Source organism: Thalassophryne amazonica, chromosome 23, assembly GCF_902500255.1.
Source record: "Thalassophryne amazonica chromosome 23, fThaAma1.1, whole genome shotgun sequence".
In the NCBI taxonomy this organism is placed as follows: Eukaryota; Metazoa; Chordata; class Actinopteri; order Batrachoidiformes; family Batrachoididae; genus Thalassophryne; species Thalassophryne amazonica.
The window spans coordinates 35795247-35819148 of record NC_047125.1 but is presented as its reverse complement, the minus strand read 5'-3'; the positions used below and the strand labels follow the sequence as shown (position 1 = coordinate 35819148).

Sequence of the window (23902 nt, the reverse complement as noted above, 5' to 3'; positions counted from 1 at the left end):
AAAACTCCCTCTGAGGAAGAAACCTCAAGCAGACCAGACTCAAAGGGGTGACCCTCTGCTTGGGTCATGATACAAACATAAATTATAGAACAATTCACAGAACAATTCACGGACGAATATACAAGAAATGCTATTGGTGCACAGGACAGGAGGATCACCAACACGAATACAACTCCCATCTCTGGATGGAGCTGCACCTTAAACAGAGAGAAAAAAACAGAATCAGGCATCAGTAAGACAAAAAATACTGTATAATTTGTCAGCATTAATCAACAAGAAAAACAGAGAAATACTAAGGTGATCACCGGCCACTAGCCCTAAACTTCACTAAAAGACCCAGAATTTAGATCAAGTTGACGCCACAGCCCGCTCCAATTACTAGTAAAAAGCATATGATTAAAAGCATAAAACAAAACTGTACCAGTATGCTAGCCATATGAAAGGGAAAATAAGTGCGTTTTAAGTCTGGACTTGAAAATTCCACAGAATCTGACTGTTTTATTGATGCAGGGAGATCATTCCACAGAACAGGGGCACGATAAGAGCTCTGTGACCCGCAGACTTCTTACAACCCCTGGCAAAAATGATGGAATCACCGGCCTCAGAGGATGTTCATTCAGTTCTTTAATTTTGTAGAAAAAAAGCAGATCACAGACATGACACAAAACTAAAGTCATTTCAAATGGCAACTTTCTGGCTTTAAGAAACACTATAAGAAATCAGGAAAAATAATTGTGGCAGTCAGTAACGGTTACTTTTTTACACCAAGCAGAGGGAAAAATATGGAGTCACTCAATTCTGAGGAATAAATGATGGAATCATGAAAAACCAAAGAACGCTCCAACACATCCATCCATCCATCCATTTTCTTCCGCTTTATCCGGAGTCGGGTCGCGGGGGCAGCAGCTCAAGCAAAGCTGCCCAGACCTCCCGATCCACACACACCTCCTACAGCTCCTCCGGGGGAACCCCAAGGCGTTCCCAAGCCAGCCGAGAGATGTAATCCCTCTAGCGTGTCCTGGGTCTTCCCCGGGGCCTACTCCCAGTGGGACGTGCCCGGAACACCTCTCCAGCGGGCGTCCAGGGGGCATCCGGAAAAGATGCCCGAGCCACCTCAACTGACTCCTTTCAACGTGGAGGAGCAGCGGCTCGACTCCGAGCTCCTCCCGAGTGACCGAGCTCCTCACCCTATCTCTAAGGGAGCGCCCAGCCACCCTGAGGAAGAAACTCATCTCAGCCGCTTGTACTCGCGATCTCGTTCTTTCGGTCATGAGCCAAATCTCATGACAATAGGTGAGGATCGGAACGTAGATCGATCGGTAAATCGAGAGCTTTGCCCCGCTACTCAGCTCTCTCTTCACCACGACGGTCCGATACAGCGACCGCATCACTGCAGATGCTGCACCGATCCGTCTATCGATCTCAGCTCCATCTGTCCCTCACTCGTGAACAAGACCCCGAGATACTTAAACTCCTCCACTTGAGGCAAGGCCACTCCACTGACCTGAAGAGGGCAAAGCACCTTTTTCCGGTCGAGAACCATGGCCTCGGATTTGGAGGTGCTGATTTTCATCCCGGACGCTTCACACTCGGCTGCAAACCGCCCCAGTGCACGCTGAAGGTCCTGATTTGACGAAGCCAACAGAACCACATCGTCCGCAAACAGCAGAGACGAGATTCTGTGGTTCCCAAACAAGACCCCCTCTACACCCTGGCTGCGCCTAGAAATTCTGTCCATAAAAATAATGAATAGAACCGGTGACACAGGGCAGCCCTGGCGGATGCCAACGTGCAATGGAAACAGGTTTGACTTACTACCGGCAATGCGAACCAAGCTCCTGCTGCGGTCGTACAGGGACCGGATAGCCCTTAGCAAAGGGCCCCGGACCCTGTACTCCCGGACACCCCCACAGGGTGCCCCGAGGGACACGGTCGAACGCCTTCTCCAGATCCACAAAACACGTGGACTGGTTGGGCGAACTCCCATGAACCCTCGAGCACCCGATGGAGCGTGTATAGCTGGTCCAGTGTGCCGCGACCAGGACGAAAACCACACTGCTCCTCCTAAATCCAAGGTTTAACCATCGGTCGAATTCTCTTCTCCAGTACTCTGGAATAGACCTTACCGGGGAGGCTGAGGAGTGTGAACCCCCTATAGTTGGAACACACCCTCCGGGCCCCCTTCTTAAACAGAGGGACCACCACCCCGGTCTGCCAATCCAGAGGCACTGTCCCCGATCGCCACGCAATGTTGCAGAGGCGTGTCAGCCAAGACATCCACCCCAGGAGCCTTGCCACCGAGGAGCTTTCTAACCACCTCGGTGACTTCGGCCTGGGTAATGGATGAGTCCGCCTCCGAGTCCCCAGTCTCTGCTTCCTCTTCGGAAGACGTGATGATGGGATTGAGGATCCTCGAAGTACTCCTTCCACCGCCCGACAACATCCCCAGTCACGGTCAACAGCTCCCCACCCGCACCGTAAACAGTGCGGGTGGAGAGCTGCTTCTGCCTCCCGAGGCGTCGGACGGTTTGCCAGAATCTCTTCGAGGCTGACCGATAGTCCTCCTCCATAGCCTCCCCAAACTCCTCCCAGACCCGAGTTTTTGCCTCTGCGACCGCACGGGCTGCGGCACGCTTGGCCTGCCGGTACCTGTCAGCTGCCTCTGGGGTCCCACCTACCAACAAAGATAAGTAGGACTCCTTCAGCTTGATGGCATCCCTTACTTCCGGTGTCCACCACCGGGTTCGGAGATTGCCGCCGCACAGGCACCAGAGACCTTGCGACCACAGCTACGAGCAGCCGCATCGACAATGGAGGTGGAGAACATGGTCCACTCGGACTCCATGTCTCCAACCTCCCCCGGGATCTGGGAGAAGCTCTCCCGGAGGTGGGAGTTGAAGACCTCGCTGACAGAGGGTTTCCGCCAGTCGTTCCCAGCAGACCCTCACGATACGTTTGGGCCTGCCAGGTCTTACCGGCTTCCTACCTCCCAGCGGATCCAACTCACCACCAGGTGTGATCAGTCGACAGCTCTGCCGCTCTCTTCACTCGAGTGTCCGAGACACGTGGCCGAAGGTCAGATGATACGACTACAAAGTCGATCATCGACCTCCGGCTCAGGGTGTCCTGGTGCCACGTGCACTTATGGACACCCTTGTGCTCGAACATGGTGTTCGTGATATACAAACTGTGACTAGCACAGAAGTCCAACAACTGAACACCACTCGGGTTCAGATCGGGGAGGCCGTGCTTCCCGATCACCCCACCTCCAGGTCTCACTGGTCGCCGCCCACGTGGGGTGTTGAAATCCCACAGGAGAAACAATGGAGTCCCCAGTCGGAGCACTATCTAGTACCCCTCCCAGGGACTCCAGGAAGGTCGGGTACTCTGCACTGCTGCTCGGTCCGTAGGCCGAGACACCGGTGAGAGACCTGTCCCCGACCCGAAGGTGTAGGGACGCGACCCTCTCGTTCACCGGAGTAAACTCCAACACTTGGCGACTGAGCTGGGGAGCAATAAGCAATGCGACCCCAGCTCTCCGCCTCTCCTCGTGGGCGATGCCAGAAAAATGAAGCGTCAGCCCCTCTCAAGGAGTTGTGTACCAGAGCCCAAGCTGTGCGTGGAGTGAGCCCGACTATCTCTAGTCGGTATCTCTCAACCTCCCGCACAAGCTCAGGCTCCTTCCCCCCCAGCGAGGTGACATTCCATATCCCAACAGCCAGGGGCTGTGAGCATGGACCGGGCGCCGGGCCACCCGCCCTCGACCGCCACCCAATCCTCTCTGCAACCCGACCCCATGGCCCCCTCTGCAGGTGGTGAACCCACAGGAGGGCGGGCCCACGTCACTCTTTCGGGCTGAGCACGGCCGGGCCCCATGGCTAAGGCCCAACCACCAGGCCGCTCGCTCACGAGCCCCAACCCCAGGCCTGGCTCCAGGGTGGGACCCCGGCTCCGCCATACCGGGCGACGTCACGGTCCTTGATGTTTTACTGGTCATGGAGTACGCTCCAACACATCACTAGTGACGCTCCAACACATCCTAGTATTTTGTTGACAGCCACCTGTGGCTTTTATAACAGCTTGCAGTCTCTGAGGCATGGACTTAATGAGTGACAAACAGTACTCTTCATCAATCTGGCTCCAACTTCTCTGATTGCTGTTGCCAGATCAGCTTTGCAGGTTGGAGCCTTGTCATGGACCATTTTCTTCAACTTCCACCAAAGATTTTCAATTGGATTAAGATCCGGACTATTTGCAGGCCATGACATTGATCCTATGTGTCTTTTGCAAAGGAATGTTTTCACAGTTTTTGCTCTATGGCAAGATGCATTATCATCTTGAAAAATGATTTCATCATCCCAAACATCCTTTCAAATTGATGGGATAAGAAAAGTGTCCAAATATCAACGTAAACTTGTGCATTATTGATGATGTAATGACAGCCATCTCCCCAGTGCCTTTACCTGACATGCAGCCCCATATCATCAATGACTGTGGAAATTTACATGTTCTCTTCAGGCAGTCATCTTTATAAATCTCATTGGAACGGCACCAACAAAAGTTTCCAGCATCATCACCTGCCCAATGCAGATTCGAGATTCATCACTGAATATGACTTTCATCCAGTCATCCACAGTCCACGATTGCTTTTCCTTAGCCCATTGTAACCTTGTTTTTTCTGTTTAGGTGTTAATGATGGCTTTCGTTTAGCTTTTCTGTATGTAAATCCCATTTCCTTTAGGCAGTTTCTTACAGTTCGGTCACAGACGACTACAGTTTCCTCCATTCATTCATTCGTTTTGTTGTGCATTTTCGATTTTTGAGACATATGCTTTAAGTTTTCTGTCTTGACGCTTTGAGGTCTGCCTGGGTCTACCAGTATGTTGCCTTTAACAACCTTCCCATGTTGTTTGTATTTGGTCCAGAGTTTAGACACAGCTGACTGTGAACAACCAACATCTTTTGCAACATTGCATGATGATTTACCCTCTTTTAAGAGTTTGGATAATCCTCTCCTTTGTTTCAATTGACATCTCTCGTGTTGGAGCCATGATTCATGTCAGTCCACTTGGTGCAACAGCTCTCCAAGGTGTGATCACTAGTTTTGGGGATGAAAATTTACAGGGTGATTCCATAATTTATTCCTCAGAATTGAGTGATTCCATATTTTTTTTCCCTCTGCTTGGTCTAAAAAAGTAACTGTTACTGACTGCCACATTTTTTTTCCTGATTTCTTATAGTGTTTCTTAAAGCCAGAAAGTTGCCATTTGAAATGACTTTAGTTTTTGTGTCATGTCTGTGATCTGCTTTTTTTCTACAAAATTAAACAACTGAATGAGCATCCTCCAAGGCCGGTGATTCCATAATTATTGCCAGGGGTTGTACTCACCTTAGGGACACAAAGTGGTCCTGCACCCTGAGAACACAAAGCCCGGCCCGGTACGTAAGGTTTAATCAAGTAAACTAGGTAGGGAGGTCCAGTCCATGAATAATTTTATAGGTTAGTAGCAGAACCTTAAAATCTGATCTCACTGGGACAGGAAGCCAGTGAAGCGACGCCAAAATGGGTGTAATGTGGTCGAACTTTCTTTCCCTCTTTCTTCTGTTCTGCCTGCAACAAATTTCTCGTCTTTTCTTCTCTCCATCATTGGATTCCTCAGGGCCTTCTCCTTCACGTCTTTTGAACGTTCATGTTCTTTTCCCGCTTCACATTTTTCTCTTCCTATCATTCTTTAATCCCTTCCTGTCAAACCTCATTATTTTATCCAGCTGCAGGACCTTGAAAATGGAGTTGTGAAAGTTGTTATTATGAAATAATGCTGAATTTACGTGGAAATGGTTGTTGTACAAAAGCTTCAGTTATCGGTCGCTGAGAGAGAGATCACTGGAGGCAGTTTGAAGCAGAAAACAAGGTGATAATCGGTGGATCGCAGCTGATGCTTAGAGAAGACTATGCTTGGGCTCTGAAATGATGCATGCACAGTGAAGGCAGGGCAGACCAATTTTTAGGGGGACCATTCGGTTGGCGACACTTGGTCACGCACACACACACATCACATGCGCAACACACGGGTTTATTCATTAACGTTAGACTGAGACCAGCTATTAGCAGCCGACTAACTGATTGGACTGTCGGAGTCTGTGGACTCTCACGTCTCCGTCTGTTTGATGAGCTGATTCATTTTGCCAACAGGATGAAGGCCAACCGGTTCATCTGCTTGAATAAAACTCACTGTGTGTGTGTGTGTGTGTTTCACACGCTGTGCAATGATGTCACCATTCCTGCCCATCATCTGTGGTATGTAGGATGCTGGTTCACACGGTGGCTTCATCAAAACAATGCGGCAGCGTGACCAAAAATGATCTTACTATTTACTTCAGGAAAAGTTTGGGCCTTTGAGGACAACAAATGAAGCACCTCGTACGTGCCGATGAGTCACTATTTGCCTGGTGGATAAACATTTAAACAGCACAAAGCGTGAAACAGCTGTGACATATATAGGTTGAGAAGAAATTCTGTTTGGACCTTTAATGTGAAAGTAAACAAAAGATATCAAATAACTTTTATTGAGCAATTAATCATTTTGGTCACTTATCAATGACTTTTATTTTTAAATGTATTTTAAATTTATACGCTTTGACTGCCAGCGGTGCCGTTGCCAACAGGCGGCAGAAATTAGCCTACTGCAGAGTGTAAGAAGAAGAGGAGGAGGAGGAAAACATGTCCACATACAGTGGAAGAAGAGGAAAACTAGAAGGTGAAGTGAGAGTCAGGACTTTGAATGTTGACAGTATCACTGGTAAAGGGCGAGAGCTGGCTGATATGATGCAAGGAGAAAGGTAGACACTGTGTATGCAAGAGACCAAGTGGAAGGGAAGTAAGAGCAGGAGCATAGGGGGTGTTTTAAGTTGTTGTATCGTAGTGAGGATAGGAAAAGAAATGGTGTTGGGGTCATTTTAACGGAAAAGTAGAGGTTAAGCGAGTGAAGTTGGAAATTGAAGGGGCGATGATGAATGTCATCAGTGCATATGCCCCACAGGTTATGTTGTGAGATGAGGGAGGAAAGAAGATTTCTGGAGTGCGTTAGATGAGGTGGTGGAGATTGAACCCAAGCATATTGCAAGCTGTACAAGTTGAATAGCAAAAGAAGGACAAAAAGGACTTGTACCGACTGGTGAACAAAGGGACAGAGCTAGAAAGGATGCACAGCAGGTTAGGGTGGTAAAAGATGCAGATGGTAATGTGCTGACAAGGCGGGAGTGTGTGTTGAGAAGGTGGAGGGAATATTTTGAGGAGCTGATAAAAAGAAAATGAGAGAGGAAAGGCAGCATGATGTGGAGAGAGTAAATGTGCAAGAGACAACTTAAGTGCAAGAGATGAGTAAAGCCTCTTTCACACTGGCGTATTCATAGAGCTGCTTATTGTGGCGTATCGTCTACGCCGAGTTGAGCAGCTCTCTGCTACTTTTAGCAGTTCTACGTCGAGTTTTTGCTCCCTATGCAGCAGTACGTGAGGGCTACGCGCATAGGATGGAAGAATTTAGGGATGGAAGAAATTAAACATGTTTAATTTTGTTTGGCGTAGAGCACTGGACACAGTTTTAAGCAGGTCTGCACAGCACAGCATTACTGCATGCAAGTCTGTGCAACATGGCGCTCCTGTACACAACCAAAAAGTGCGTGAATCAGAGGAATCAACTGAGATCATGATCACACAGCCCACAGCGCCTGTATGTGCTTACAGCTGTAACTGATGGATGTGTGTGTGCTCAGAACAGGGAATCGAACCTCAACTCAGAAATCCAGAAACAGTAGGTCGTGCGCTCTCGCTCTCTCTGTGTCTGATAAAACAATAAGTGCTGTGACTTTAAAATAAAAACCTCAGGCTGCATGTTGGTGCGCTCATCAGATGCCCTGATCGATCAGGTCTGATCAAATCAGCGGACGTGATCAGCGCAGCAACCGGAGGTTTAAAAGTTTAACGAGCCACAGCGCTTCATTAACAGCAGCCTTTACCACAGTCAGACTCAGCAGCATCTGGACACAATGAAATGATCCACCAACACAAAATACTAATAATAATGTTAAATGACTGTTTCTGACGTGCACCACACCGTGCAGTAGAGAACAGAGCGCACTTCCACAGAGGCAGAAAATAGCAGCTTTGGCTACATACGTGGCAGGAATGAAACTGTAAAACCCTCATTGTACAGTCCACTCTTTTCCAAGTGCAGTGATGTGTTCTGCACAGCCGACAGGAGGGAACTGGTTTTAAATAGCGGCAAGAGCTACATGCAACTGTGTGCACATTAAAAAGCGAACACACGCACCTGCAAGCAAATCTATGAACACGGAAAAAGGCTGAGTATGCGCGCATTTCGGGAGTATTAAATGAAACACAATGCCGCAATACGCAGCTCTACGAATACGCCAATGTGAAAGAGGCTTAAGGATGAAGTGGGGCAGCTATGAAAAGGATGAAGACTGGAAAGGCAGTTGGTCCAGATGACATTCTACAGTCTAGGAGAAATGGCAGAAGAGTTTCTAACCAGACTGTTTAATAAAATCTTAGAAAGTGAAAGGACGCCCGACTTGTGGAGAGGAAGTGTGCTGGTTCCTATTTTCAAGAACAAGGGTGATATGCAGAGCTGCAGTAACTACAGAGGCATAAAGTTGATCAGCCAAATTTCAAATGTACTAAATTATATAGCGCCAATTCACGATGAAATCATCTCAAGGCGATTCACACAACATTAAAAAAAAAAAGCCACAGCATGAAGTTATGTGAAAGAATAGTAGAAGCTAGGCTTAGAAAACAGGTGAAGATCTGTGAGCAGCAACATGGTTTCATGCTGAGAAAGAGCACTACAGATGCAATGTTTGCTCAGAATACTGTTGGAGAAGTATAGAGAAGACTAGATGGAGTTACATTTGTGTATTTGTGGATTTAGAGAAAGCTTATGACAGGGTGCCAAGAGAAGAGCTGTGGTACTGTATGAGGAAGTCTGGAGTGGCAGCGAAGTATGTGAGGGTAGTGCAGGACACTTACAAGGACAGTGTGACAGCGGTGAGATGAGCAGTAGGAATGACAGTCTCATTCAAGGTGGAGGTGGGATTACAGCAAGGATCAGCTCTGAGTCCTTTCTTGTTTGCAGTGGTGACAGACAGGTTGACAGATGAGATCAGACAGGAGTCCCCATGGACTGATGTTTGCAGATGACATTGTGATCTGTAGTGAGTAGAGAGCAGGTTGAGTCAAGCCTGGAGAGGTGGAGATATGCTTTGGAGAGAAGGGGAATGAAAGTCAGCAGGAGTAAGACTAAGTGCACATGTGTGAATGGGAGGGAGCCCAGTGGAATAGTTCAGTTACAAGGAGTAGAAGTGGTGAAAGTAGAAGAGTTTAAATACTTGGGATCACCTGTCCAAAGGAATGGAGAGTGTGGTAGAGAGGTGAAGAACAGAGTACAGGCAGGGTGGAGAGTGGAGAAAAGTGGGACCAGCTGTGTTGAACGGCTTATGGGCCTTTCACACTGAACACGTCGGAAGTGAAAGGCGTCAAAAGCCGAGCTAAAGCGACGCTTCTGATGGGAGCGCGCACTGCGCTTTTCGGCAGTCTGACGCGGTCAAAGTTCAACCCAATCCAACTTTTGACGCTCTGAGCTGTGACATATCTTTGCGCTGTCCATAGGAAGGACACGTCGGGCCAAACATGGAAGACTAGTGGCAGAAACACTTATCTGTACAAAACAGAAACGTGTCACAAGACTGCTCATTTATAGAGCAGTTTTCTGAAGAAAAATCCTTGGAAATGTTTTTTTGTTGTTGTTACCTCAAATTTCTGATTACTGTTAAAAATAGTTAAATCAATCAATAAATGGCTCTTTAGAAACCTTTCATCTGTAAATTAAAACCACCCGTTATTTCAGATGAATTTTTTGTTAACATAAGGAACCTCGGACATTTATTTTTAGACAAACAAAATAACATGAAAACTTGTACATTTTTTAAAAGTCTGGTAGATTATTTATATCTCATATCAACCATAAAAACACACACTGTAAATAAATACAAATGTTTATTATAAATACAACAGGAAATAATTTAACAATGACTGCAGTGTGATTGTAAAGTAGGATTTCTGTGACATAAACCCCATGATGAATTTTTTTTTATAGTCATTTCAACTTGTAATTCATCAAAATATGTAATTGCCTTTAATGTTGTTATCAGGACAGAGTCATTTCTAAAATATGAATTTGAGCACAATAAGTGGAGAGCTTCTGCTTGTGCAAATGTCTTGACTTTGATTCGTGGACATTTTTAATGATCCGTTCATTTATTGTTAAAATATAAAATGAAACAGCTTTTTAAAAAATAATAAAATAGTTGCTGTTGAAAGAGCCTTTTATTTAGAAGCAGGTGATGTTCTGCTGGATTCTCGGGACCAGATGACGGTCTCTTCTGCAGCTTTGAACTCTGGTGGTGATCGACTGGACTTCATGGTGTTCAGCTCATCAATGGAAGTGGTTGTCTGCACAGCAAATGTTCCTGATTGGGACAAATAAAAAATATGTCTTAAAATATAAAGAAACACTAAACAGTTTATACATAAAAAAAAGAAAAAAAAAAACGATGGAAAAAAAAAAGTTTAAAGTTGAGCTTTTGTGGTGTCCGAAAAAAGCTGTAGCTTTATTTGTTAAAAATAAAAAAAAGACTGAACCATTTACAAATTAAAGCGTTCACTCAGATCAACTGTGCTAAAAAGCTAAGCTAACATTAGCCGATCAATAAACCTTCACAGCAGTGCAGTAAACGTGACATTTTATTTTACATTATTCTCACCTCGATAAAGCTGCAGAACTAAACTCCGTTGGTCAAAATGGGACTTCACATATATCCAAAAAGTGGGAGATTTCGGACTGAGTGGGTTTGCTCCATCACCCCGGCTGCCTGCCTCGGTCTGTCCAGTGATGATGCCTGAAGGCCGGCTTCTCCATGCGGGTCGGTCCGCTGTCGCGGTTCGATCGATATCCCACCAAGTCATCAGTCCTCCCTCGGTCGGCGTCACTCCGAAAAGTAGCTGAAAAAAAAGCTTCTACCAGCAGGGTGATGGGAGAATTGTTCTACTGCTGTTTTTAAAGCTTTTTTGTGGTTCAGGCGACGCAAATTCAAGATGGTGATCGCTGAACTGTTTTCAGGTTGTGGAAACAGCCAGAGTGTGACGTAGCAATCTCCGCCCCCTTGCCGCTTCCGAAGCGAAGCGTCTGACATCACAACGCGTTGGAAACGCATCGTAATGGAAACCTTTGACGCATCAGCCTGACGTGTTCAGTGTGAAAAGCCCATTAGAGATGTTGGCACTGACAAAAAGACAGGAGGCAGAGCTGAAGATGTTCTGATTCTGTTTGGGAGTGATGAGGATGGACAGGATTAGGCATAAACATATCAGAAGGACAGCTCAGGTGGGACAGTTTAGAGACAAAGTCAGAGAGGAGAGACTAAGATGTTTTGGACATGTGCAGAGGAGGGACCCAGGGTATATAGGGAGAAGGATGCTGAGGATGCAGCCACCAGGCAGGAGGAGAAGAGGGAGGCCAAAGAGGAGGCTTATGGATGTGCTGAGGGAGGACATGCAGGTGGTTGGTGAGTCAGAGGAAGACACAGAGGACAGGTTGAGATGGAAACGGATGATCTACTGTCACTTGAGTAATTACAGTGATGTTTTGTCTGCATAAACGTAAATTGTTTTGTAAATCTGAAAATAAAGTTTGGAACTTGTTGAATCCTTTATTTAATGAAAGAAGTGAAGAAAGGAGGTGGATTTGATTTCCGCTGGTTCATCATGATCCACTCGTGTCATTCCAGCATAATTCAGGGATCCTCCACAGAGACCTGGTACTAAAGACATCCCGTCCTCACCTTAAGTCACTGGTTAGAGTCCAAGGCTGACACCCAGATAGTACCAGGACCCTAAAGACTTGTTTCTGCATCACACACATCTAACATTTGACCTCATGACTACATAAGATCTTCCCAGGAGTCTCTGGCTCTCAGAGGCCGGGGACCCAGACTTGTAGTGAGACCAGGTTTGATGCAGCTGTGACCTCGTGTCTACATTGGGTCAGGGGTTAACCTGAACCCAGTACCTTCATCCTCCACAATCCAGTTTACTCAGGTATTGTGGATTTTAAGTTTCTGTTCATTAAAAACGTCTGTTTGTTTAAGCAAAGTTCTTCTGTGGCAGAAAAGTCACTGTTCCTGATGAAAGGACAACAAGCCAGAGGAGAAGTGAAGCAGAGTGAACGCCTTAAGAATCACAAGCTCTTTGATCGCTGCAGGGAAATTCACTGAAAAATGAGCCACTAACAGCTAGTTAAACAACAATAAATTACTGTCATTTCTTTAATGTACGAATGCTGCATTTCAGGATGAAATTGCTGAAGCTAATAAGTTGTATATACAGTAGTGTTCAGAATAATAGTAGTGCTATGTGACTAAAAAGATGAATCCAGGTTTTGAGTATATTTCTTATTGTTACATGGGAAACAAGGTACCAGTAGATTCAGTAGATTCTCACAAATCCAACAAGACCAAGCATTCATGATATGCACACTCTTAAGGCTATGAAATTGGGCTATTAGTAAAAAAAAAAGTAGAAAAGGGGGTGTTCACAATAATACTAGCATCTGCTGTTGACGCTACAAACTCAAAACTATTATGTTCAAACAGTTTTTTTTAGCAATCCTGTGAATCACTAAACTAGTATTTAGTTGTATAACCACAGTTTTTCATGATTTCTTCACATCTGCAAAGCATTCATTTTTGGAACCAAGATTTTGCTGGTTTACTAGTGTGCTTGGGGTCATTGTCTTGTTGAAACACCCATTTCAAGGGCATGTCCTCTTCAGCATAAGGCAACATGACCTCTTCAAGTATTTTGACATATCCAAACTGATCCATGATACCTGGTATGCGATATATAGGCCCAACACCATAGTAGGAGAAACATGCCCATATCATGATGCTTGCACCACCATGCTTCACTGTCTTCACTGTGAACTGTGGCTTGAATTCAGAGTTTGGGGTCGTCTCACAAACTGTCTGCGGCCCTTGGACCCAAAAAGAACAGTTTTACTCTCATCAGTCCACAAAATATTCCTCCATTTCTCTTTAGGCCAGTTGATGTGTTCTTTGGCAAATTGTAACCTCTTCTGCACGTCTTTTATTTAACAGAGGGACTTTGCGGGGGATTCTTGCAAATAAATTAGCTTCACACAGGCGTCTTCTAACTGTCACAGCACTTACAGGTAACTCCAGACTGTCTTTGATCATCCTGGAGCTGATCAATGGGTGAGCCTTTGCCATTCTGGTTATTCTTCTATCCATTTTGATGGTTGTTTTCCGTTTTCTTCCACGCGTCTCTCGTTTTTTTGTCCATTTTAAAGCATTGGAGATCATTGTAGATGAACCGCCTATAATTTTTTGCACCTGCGTATAAGTTTTCCCCTCTCCAATCAACGTTTAATCAAACTACGCTGTTCTTCTGAACAATGTCTTGAACGTCCCATTTTCCTCAGGCTTTCAAAGAGAAAAGCATGTTCAACAGGTGCTGGCTTCATCCTTAAATAGGGGACACCTGATTCACACCTGTTTGTTCCACAAAATTGACGAACTCACTGACTGAATGCCACACTACTATTATTGTTTTTTACTAATAGCCAAATTTCATAGCCTTAAGAGTGTGAATATCATGAATGCTTGGTCTTGTTGGATTTGTGAGAATCTACTGAATCTACTGGTACCTTGTTTCCCATGTAACAATAAGAAATATACTCAAAACCTGGATTCATCTTTTTAGTCACATAGCACTACTATTATTCTGAACACTACTGTATAAAATTTTTAAAATCCACAAAAATTTTTAATTATTATTTTAAAAACAAATGCTGCTTTGGTACAAGTGCTTCATACATTCTACTAACATTTCAAGGAAATGTACCATGCTTCCTGAAATTCTCCTGAAGATGTGAGAGGAGACGATTTCTGAATACAGACACTAACTCATGAAACTGACGGAGTCCACATTTGTTCATCAAGCACCAGAACTCTGGTAAAATGGGCCCATTTGGAACAATATAACCAACTTATGACAAAGACCAAGTTTCAGGTCCAGACAGACGGACAGAAATCCCCACCACATAATCCCCCTTTGGGCCTTCGGGGAATAAAAACAGAGGCCGGAGCTCATCTATGTGGCCAGTTAAACTGTCTAATTTCATGTTCTGCTGTCTTCAGGAATGTCAGACGCTGTCCGATGGACAAGTCGCAACACATTACAGACATTAAGAAAAAAGAAGCCAGAACCAAAGGAAGAGCAGTTCAGGACAGATAAAGAGTCGCTGTGTGGAGGACGACCAGCCATCTGTTTCACCATAAGCTACTGACATGTACTGGTCAAATAAGGTACAGCACACTGTGGGACAACTGATTTGACACTCATGATGGAAAAGTCCTGAAGTTACGTTTGTGCAGCAAAAGGAAGTACTGAAGATGTGGACACCAACGGCACACTGCTTCCTCAGTATTCATCGTCTCTGAGGCCTTGAAGGTCGGCGTCCAGCAGCTCCGGCGTTCTGTCGTCTCAAGCAGAGCGGTCCACAAACTGAGCTGAAGTCATGGTCTTATTTATCTGAAAATTTCACAGCTGGAATGGTGGCGGAGCCGGTAACCATGACACCACCAGTGTGGCGAACAAAGTGGTAAAAGACCAAAGTGTTTGTGCAATTAAAGACCTTCAGAGGAAAAGACGGCACAGCTTCACAACATCAGAGCTAAAAATACTCCACACATGACCCACATGCCTGGACAAATCCTACTGACCCGCTACAGACAGGTCCAAAAGTACCTGGACACACAAGCTGGAAACATCCCAAACTTCAGGCACGGCTTCACCTCCGCTTTAAGGGACCACTAATATTTGGACAAGCTACTTTTTGCATAAATTACAATTTCTAATATTTTAACTCTTTGTAGTAACACCGTCTGAAAACTGAATACACAATACAGGAGGGTCTGGGCCCGCAGACGTAAGCAGACTGGGGATTCGGACCTATTGGGGTTCCGTCAGGAGGGTCTGGACCCACAGACAGCAGACTGCATTCACGTCAGCGGCAGAAGAACTGGAACAGTGGTCGTTACAGCAGGTCTTCTGTTGTCTGCAGCAGCAGACTGCAGGTGACTACATGGCGTGTGGTCAGTTCTCAGCGCTGTGCAGTGGATCCTCTGACTGCAGCACTTGAGCAGCCGAATGAGGAACCTGAGTCTCTGGGTTTGGGACGGGCCTGGATACAGACTAACATCTAGGGCCCATATCCGCAAAGTAACTCAAAGCCATCTCAAAGAGCTCCTAAGTTAGCCTAAAATTTCCTGGCAAGGAATCTTAGCCTAAGAGTGATCTAGCAGGTGTCTGAGAGCAACGCTGAGCAAGGAGGGGACAGAAACTCCTATCTTTGTGAGGAGACGGGGTTGACTCTGTTGCTAGGTATAACGCAGTCCTCTCAGAGCTGTGACTCGTCTTCACAGAAAGGGGAAGAGAAATAAAAAAACAAATGCGTTCTGCCCTCCCAGTCATGAATGGACAGTAAAATCAACCAATATAACCTGAATTGCATTAAGATGTGTAATCGTGAGGATAACTTTGTTATGATGATGAAACTAAGCAAAATGAAATGAACTGTTACACAGTTTGAAAATGTGTGAATGTACCTCATTCACATGCCAAATATCTATATATTAAAAGCGTGTGTGCAAGAGTTTATTTAGTATGTTCACTGTGAGACCATAATACAGAGCAGGGGTGGTGGCCAAGTGGTTAATGCGCTTGGTTTCAGTGCAGAAGGTTCCGGGTTCGAATCCCACCCCTGTCACATTTCTCCATGTAATGTGGAGTTGCGTCAGGAAGGGCATCTGGCGTAAAACCTGTGCCAATTCAACATGCAGATCCACCTTGGATTTGCTGTGGCGACCCCGAGTGCAAACAAGGGAGCAGCCGAAGGGACTTACTATTGTGAGGCCATAATATAATTGTAAATACATTAAAAATATATGCATGACAAATACTGATAATAATAGTGTGAGCAAAGTGCCGCGCAGCGGACAAACTCACTGATAGTACAGGGCGTCCTAAACAGGAAGTGCCAGTTTGCATTTTCAAATCAGTGAGTCACCCTGACTGCTAGGTTCCTGCTATCCAGTAGTTTGTGCTGTGTACCACAAAAAGTTCTAATCCACCTTAGTAGTGGATTTGAACTGAACACGTCGTTTAAACTATGGACTTCTAATGACACCAAACTTTGGTGAGTAAACGACCGTATTTTATGTCAGAAATGAGTTCCTGGTTGTTAAAAGCAGCATTTCTCCTTTGGCCTTATGTACACGTTTAAACTAACAAACAGCTGGTTCATGCTCTGTTGGCTTATTAGTGCAGCAGATAACTGAAACAATCCTTCAAATGGTGATACAAGCATCAAATTCAGCACAAATACAGCTGGAGCAAAATTAATGGAGCAACTTTAACTTTTGACCCCTGTACAAACTGAAACTGATCTTTGTCACCATTCTTGCTGCTTTTACCTCATAACATTCAGTCACAGATTGTCCAAACTATACCTTTTTTGGAATCTTTATGATCAGGCAAATAATGTGGTGTAGTTTTCTATATGATTGGAGCATCTTTTAATTTAGAGCAGGGGTGGGCAACTTGTTCCAGAAAGGGCGCAGGTTTTCTTTGAAGCCACTGATTCCACCAGGTGATTTCACTGATAACTGATTCCATCTGCTCAAAGTGACATTAATTAGTGAAATCACCTGGTGGAGTCAGGTTTTAGTCATGCTCCCAAGAACCATTCTACTGAAAAAACGTCCTAAAGGACATGGTTAGATGGCGAGGAGCTTTTCCAGGCATGTGAGAGGCAAATACATAAAAATGCTTAAAAAGCTCCCCCCAGAAGCCGGAAGGTTTTTTTGCCATGTTAATGCTCCCCTGAAGCATTTACTCAAAATAAAGTCTGAAGGACCTACATGACATGGTGAGATGCTTATTGAGTGTTGTTAGAAGGTGATGTAACACAGTGGTAAACATACCACTGTCCCAGTTTTTTAGAAACGTGTTGCAGGCATCCATTTCAAAATGAGCAAATATTTGCACAAAAACAAAGTTTATCAGTTTGAACATTAAATATCTTGTCTTTGTGGTGTATTCAATTGAATATAGGTTGAAGAGGATTTGAAAATCATTGGATTCTGTTTTTATTTACATTTTACACAACGTCCCAACTTCATTGGATTTGGGGTTGTAATAGTGTTAATATGATAACAAGAACCTAAACAATTTATAAATACATTAAGACAGTAAATTAACATAAAATAATTACGTAGATCAAGTGTGTAGCTTGTTACTGACTCACTGTCATCCTACATACGGAGAATATGTCTGCTTCCTCTCTGTCTTTTCCACCAGCTTGTCCGCTTAAGACACTTTTAAGGCCCCCTGACACGAGCATGCCTTTGACTCACGCACTAGCACAACCTGTACCGTGCTGGAGAGTAAACTCCTCTTTAAAGGGGGCAGACAGGATGCCAAAGGGGTGCCGGGGCGTGCTATTGCACAGAGAATTTTGAGATGTTCAAAAAAAAAATAATCTTTCATGCATAAATGTCATGCTACGTGGTGCGATCTAATCGCCAACACGATGTGCAGCTAGTCAAGTGGAGCAAAGAAGAAGTGAACAGAGCAAGTGGTGACGTCAGCAGATCGCATTAGAGCGCAGCTCGTCTGAAGGCTTATAACAAGACATTAAAGCTGTTATAAACATACTTTAACGGCTGCACACAAGAAGGAAAGAACACACAACTGTTTTATCAAGCCATGAAAATGTAAACATGACAAATAATTACCTTTTTAGATGGCTCAAAATGCTTTCTGCAGCTTGTTAGGCGTGCATGCAAATGGCTGAAGCAGTCTTCTGTGATTCAGGAAGTGATTACAGCAGTTTTTAACCGCCAATTTGCAAAGAAAATGATTAATCCAACATGAAATAATTATTTTATGATTTTTATTTAATTAATTTAATTTTATTTAATTATTTTATTTAGACTGTGCACTGATGATTTTCACAGAGACCTGGCTCACCCCAACCATCCCAGACTCTGTTGTAGCCAGAGACAACTTTCATCTGCTACGCTTGGACAGGGCGGAGTATGTATGGCGATGTATGTATGATGTATGGCGGTACAAACACCCGAAGGAGAGAGACTACACTTTTTTTTCTAAGGTCTATAACAGCTACTCCAGAATTGATTTGTTTTGTGTATCGAGAAAGGATGCTTATACTGTTATGGATTGTCACTTAGATCCCATAACAATATCAGACCATGCTCCAATAGTGATGTCATTAAGGTTAGAGAACGATAGAAAAATTCAACCTTGGAGACTGAACGTCTCACTCTTGAACGATCCAGATGTAGTTCAGAAGATAAAGCAGGAATGGAGGGACTATATGGAACATAATGACAATGGAGAAGTTTCAGTCTCTACTTTATGGGAAGCTGCGAAAGTGGTGTTAAGGGGGAAATGGTCTTTCATCTAAAATAAGGAAAGACAGAGAGAAAGAACAGAAACGATTAGAAGACTGTATAGCTGATCTAGAGAAAGAGCATAAAAAGACAAATAATGAAAATATCTTGAAATCTCTAACCCTAAACAGACAGGCACTGAACAACTTATTGACATATAAGGCAGAGGGCGCCTTGCGGTTTGCTAATCAGAGATACTATGAGTCCGGAAATAGGGCCAGTAGGCTACTGGCGTTTCAGTTATGCAAACACCCTAAAGATGTAGCCGAGGCATTTTCAGTCTATTATGAGGCACTATATGACTCACCTGAAATAGACAACAAAGCAGAGAAAATTGAAAACCTATTGGGAAAAATTAAGTTATCGAAATTGACAGAGGCTGAAGCCAAAGCCATGAGAGAGCCAATAACAAAAAGGGAAATAGAGGAAACAATGAGAAATCTGAAAAATAATAAGTCACCAGGTATGGATGGCTATCCAGGGGAATTTTATAAACACTTTCTAGATGAGGTCACACCCCTTTTACAAAGGGTTTATAATTATGCCTTAGCTAAAAAAGACCCACCAAAATCTTGGTCTCAGGCAATAATATCAGTAATCCCCAAAGAGGGAAAGAATCCCACAGTCTGTTCCTCATACAGGCCAATTAGTTTGTTGTGCTGTATTCAAAAGTGCATTAACAGAATAATTAAGTCCGATCAAACAGGGTTTATACCTGGTCACCTGGGAATAAATAATATAAGAAGAACACTAAACATTATGTCCATAGCAAAACAGAAACAGGAACCTTCAATGCATCTCAGCTTAGATGCTGAGAAAGCATTTGATAGGGTGGATTGGCTGTATTTGGAGAATACATTGGGGAAAATGGGATTTCACTCAGATTTTATTGATTGGATTAGAGTGTTGTATACAGAACCCACATCAAAAGTACAAGTAAATGGACATTGTTCTGAACCTTTCAGACTGAAAAGAGGAACTAGACAGGGGTGCCCACTTTCTCCTTTATTATTTGCTATAAGCATAGAACCACTGGCGGAAATAATTCGAGATAATGACAATATACAGGGAGTATTGGCGGGTGGAGTAGAGTACAAGATTTCACTCTATGCGGATGATGTGATACTGTATATTACCAACCTGCAGACGTCTGTCTCGGCACTTATGGATTGTCTGGGGGACTTTGGAATGACATCAGGTTATAAGGTCAATGAGACAAAGTCGCAAGCAATGATGTTGGTGGGTGATAGGCCGCTAGATTTGGATAAAGTTGCTTTGTTTAATTGGCCCACCCAAGGATTGAAGTATTTAGGCATAATGGTTACACCACAAGCCTCACAATTATATACAGAAAACTATGGTAAATTGTTTTTGTCAATAAAATCAGACTTGGTCCGCTGGGAAATTCTACCCTTATCCCTAATCGGGAGAACAGAAACAGTTAGGATGAATCTCCTTCCTCAGTTGGGCAAAATGATTTCTTTATTCATTTGGCAAAGGAAAAAACCTCGAGTTCGGCTGAAAGTATTATGTAGTAAAAAAAAAAACAAAAAACGGGGGTCTTGGTTTGTCTAATTTGAAATTGTATTATTGGGCTGCACAGATGCGTGGGTTAGTAGAATGGGTATTGCAGGATGAGGAAACAAATTGGATAAAACTAGAAAACCATGCTTCCCAAATTGTTTCATTAGAGACCGTACCTTTTTTGGAACAAAAGAAATGGAGAGATTTGAAAATAAAAAATGAGTGGATTGTGTGTACACAAGTATGGACACAGGTGAGGAAGAAAATCAGTGCACCTTTAACAACCTCACAGGCACTTAAAATCACTAAGATTGCTGATTTTTTACCTAATAAATTAGACTCTGGATTTAAGGGGTGGGCGGAAAGGGGTTTGATAACTATCCATCAGATGTTTGATGGAGGGATATTAAAATCTTTTAAACAGTTGCAGGACAAATTTGGTTTAGGTTCTGATGGGTTTTTTCAATATTTACAATTATGAGACTATTTAGTGTCATGTGCAGAATGGGACGCTTTGAAACAACTGCCTACACCAATTGAACAAATATTAATTAAGGTGATTGAAGAAAAAAGTTAAAATAATATTGAACATGTATAAATATTTACATTCTCAACTGTCTGATAACTCACTGGAAGTGAAGGGGAAGTGGGAGTTTTGTGGTTTGACAAAAAGGGAAGCTCAATTGCTCCACATTTGTTTATTGGTAGCAAAGAAAATGATAACGAGATCTTGGTTAAAAGGACTACCTCCCACTCTCCCTCAATGGTGTGAGGGATTAAAAAAATGTATATCTGATGGAAAAAATTACGGCAAAGCTTCATTTGAATATGGATTTGTTTTTGAATAGGTGGACCCCTGTCATTATTTACTTTGGTTGGGCATAATTATACTTGCTCAGGGTTTCTCACCGGAATTATGTGTTTTCCTTTTTTTTTTTATACCAGTTGTAGATAAAGTAAAATATATTTTAGGATATACCCCTTTTACTTTAAATGGGATGGAATACTGTCCTAGAATTTGCTGAGTTGCTCTGTTCGATTTGTTCTATTAATTTTATGTTGTAATTGAATATGGAGTTGCCCTTTTGAATAAACAGTGTTCAAAAAAAATATATATGTTGGGTGTCATTAGAAGTCCACAGTTCAAATGACGTGCTCAGTTCAAATCTGGAGCAAACATTTTTCTTCTTCTAAGGTGGATTAGAACTTTTTGTGGTACACAGCACCAGCTACTGGACAGGAGGAACCTAGCAGTCAATGTGACTCAATGATTTGAAAATACAGCTCTTTTGACCAGACGTGTGGTGCCATGACATATCATCTGTGTCCAATCACATTTCAGGAGAGTCCAGTGAAACCCTGTCCTCCGCTCTAGCTCCACCCATGCCAGGAAGTGTTTGACATTTGAACATTTTCCGTTTCACTGTGACTGAGAATTTGACACTTCCTGTTTGAGTGTGAGCTTGCCACTGAGTTCCCACGAGATTCCATTGGATCTTGTCTGTTAATCCAGGAAGTGTTTGACATTTGAACATTTCCTGTTTTACTGTGGATTTGAAAATTGGTACTTCCTGTTTAGGCCACCCCGTACCACGAGCGAGCTTTGCGCCGCTGTACGGCGCTTCGCTCATATAATTTTTATTTTTTTGTTTTTTGCTGTTCTGCTTTAACGTTGTGTGTCAGTGAAAAAACACTTAAAACTAAAATTAAAATTTCACCTGCCTGCAGGAGAGTGGGGGTTAGCCCCACAATGGCAGATGTGGTTGGCATCTCATGTCTGACACAGACCAGACGTTGGGTTTAATGTGACGTTATATGTTTTTTCCTCTGAGTGGAAGTGACTTTCTGAACGGTTGGTAGACAGTTTCAATTTCAATGTATTTTCATTTATATAGCGCCAAATCACAACAAAGTTTCCTCAAGGCACTTCACACAAGTAAGGTAGAACCTTACCAACCCCCAGAGCAACAGTGGTAAGAAAAAAACTCCCTCTGGTGATTTGAGGAAGAAACCTCACGCATTCCAGACTCAAAGGGGGTGACCCTCTGCTTGAGCCACGATACAGACATAATGTCAAAGTAATTCGTTTGTTCATAAAAACATTTTGGAGAAGGACAGATGGCGATTCTGATGCCTGTTTGTCTTCAGTCCAGAGACCTCTGACCCTGACTTCTTTAATCATCCTTTGAACCTTGTCTTTGTCAGCAGACAAAGTCCTGACCAAAGATCTCGAAAACTTTGTTCAAATCCTTCAGTATCTCCAACAATATTAAGCTTTTGGATTTCAAAACATCTCATTTCGTCTTATTTCTAAAAAGTTTTAAATAGTAATAATTACATCACAATTAACGGGGAGGGGGGGAACTCACCTGTACTGGAGGATTCGGTTCGGTGGCGTGCACGCGCTCACAGAGTCCCCATGGAACAAATAAACAGGCCTTTAAAAGCGTGGTTCTGGTTCGGGCCTGCCGGTACCAGGACACACGGACAGCTGTTCACTTTGAGCCAGAACTTGGACTAACGTCGCTTACTGCGGAGTAACGACGTACCGGATGTTCGGCCCGTTTACCGGTTTTGACGGTACCGTCTGTTAAAGTTAGCCGCATTTAGCCGAAGTGAAGCAAAGTTCGAGGCGCTGCGGGCCGCGAGCTGAATCCCCGTCCTACTCGCTAATTCGCCGCTCCGGCTCGGGGGCTGAAACGGCTTCAAGCCCCTTTGAAAGTTCGCTTCGGGGAAAAGTAGCAAAAAGAAAAGTCATAAAAGTAAAAAAGGGGAGGGGGCAAAGAGACCGAGGACGGCCGGTGGCCTGGCCGCGCGCCGGGTGTGTGCGTGTGAACACGAGCGCGTGCCCGGGACGGAGGATCCCGAAGCCCGTCGAACAATCAGAGGACAGAGTCGCGGAGCACGAGCCACGCTACGCCACGCCCCATTCCTCCACTGACCGAGAGAGGGACAGAGACAAGAGGTCTCACTCTGACCGCGTTTATGTTCGAACACACCGTCAAACACAAAGAAATCAGCCAGTTTTTAAAATTCGACTAAATATAACAAATCTACATCTGCTTTGCTTCAGCCCATTTATACGTGTCAGCTCGACACAGTAGTTTTAGAAAGTCCAAACAAAAACTGAATTAAGATACTACTACTACAACAATGCTGCTGGAAGACTTCAATCCTGTAAAACTTCCCACAGATACTCGTTTGTAGTGGGTGTCACCAGGAAAACAACAAAAAAAGGCACTCAGATTAAGAAACCTTTAATCAAACAGGGCAAAAAGATTAAAATCACCTGGTGCCCGATTAGCCCAACGTGGCTTATTGGCCTGTTTGATTAAAGTTCTTGCCAGTTTCAGGCTGGAGCCTTGGTCTCTGTCAGACCCTTCAATGGTGAAAAGGTCAGAACTCTGCCCTTGATTTATAGTCATTACTGTTTTGACAAGGTTCCTTTCATTGTGACATTTCAAGTACTCCATCACTTGTGGTTGCACTTTAAATGCTTTGACACTACTGTTGATGGCCACTAGCTGGCACACTGCCTTAACTTTTGTTCTCATCCATTTTTCTATATAATACAAGGGGCGTGGCCTCTGTGTGTGTGTGTATCCGGAGCATCCATTGAAATCCAGAAAGAACCGACTTTTGTCCGTTGGCATTCTTATGTATTTTTTCATGAGGATTCAAGTCCTCATGAAAAAATACATCATGTGTGGTAAGGTATTTGTAACCTCGCAGAGTGAATGCTGGA

The 23902-nt window shown here is 43.9% G+C and overlaps 1 protein-coding gene across 1 annotated transcript in view; it reads right to left on the bottom strand.

Annotated features, from left to right (window-relative positions):
• The window catches only part of LOC117504787, a 78185-nt gene that overhangs the window by 1141 nt on the left and 53142 nt on the right, over nucleotides 1-23902 (bottom strand). The gene's annotated exons all lie outside the window — the stretch shown is intronic.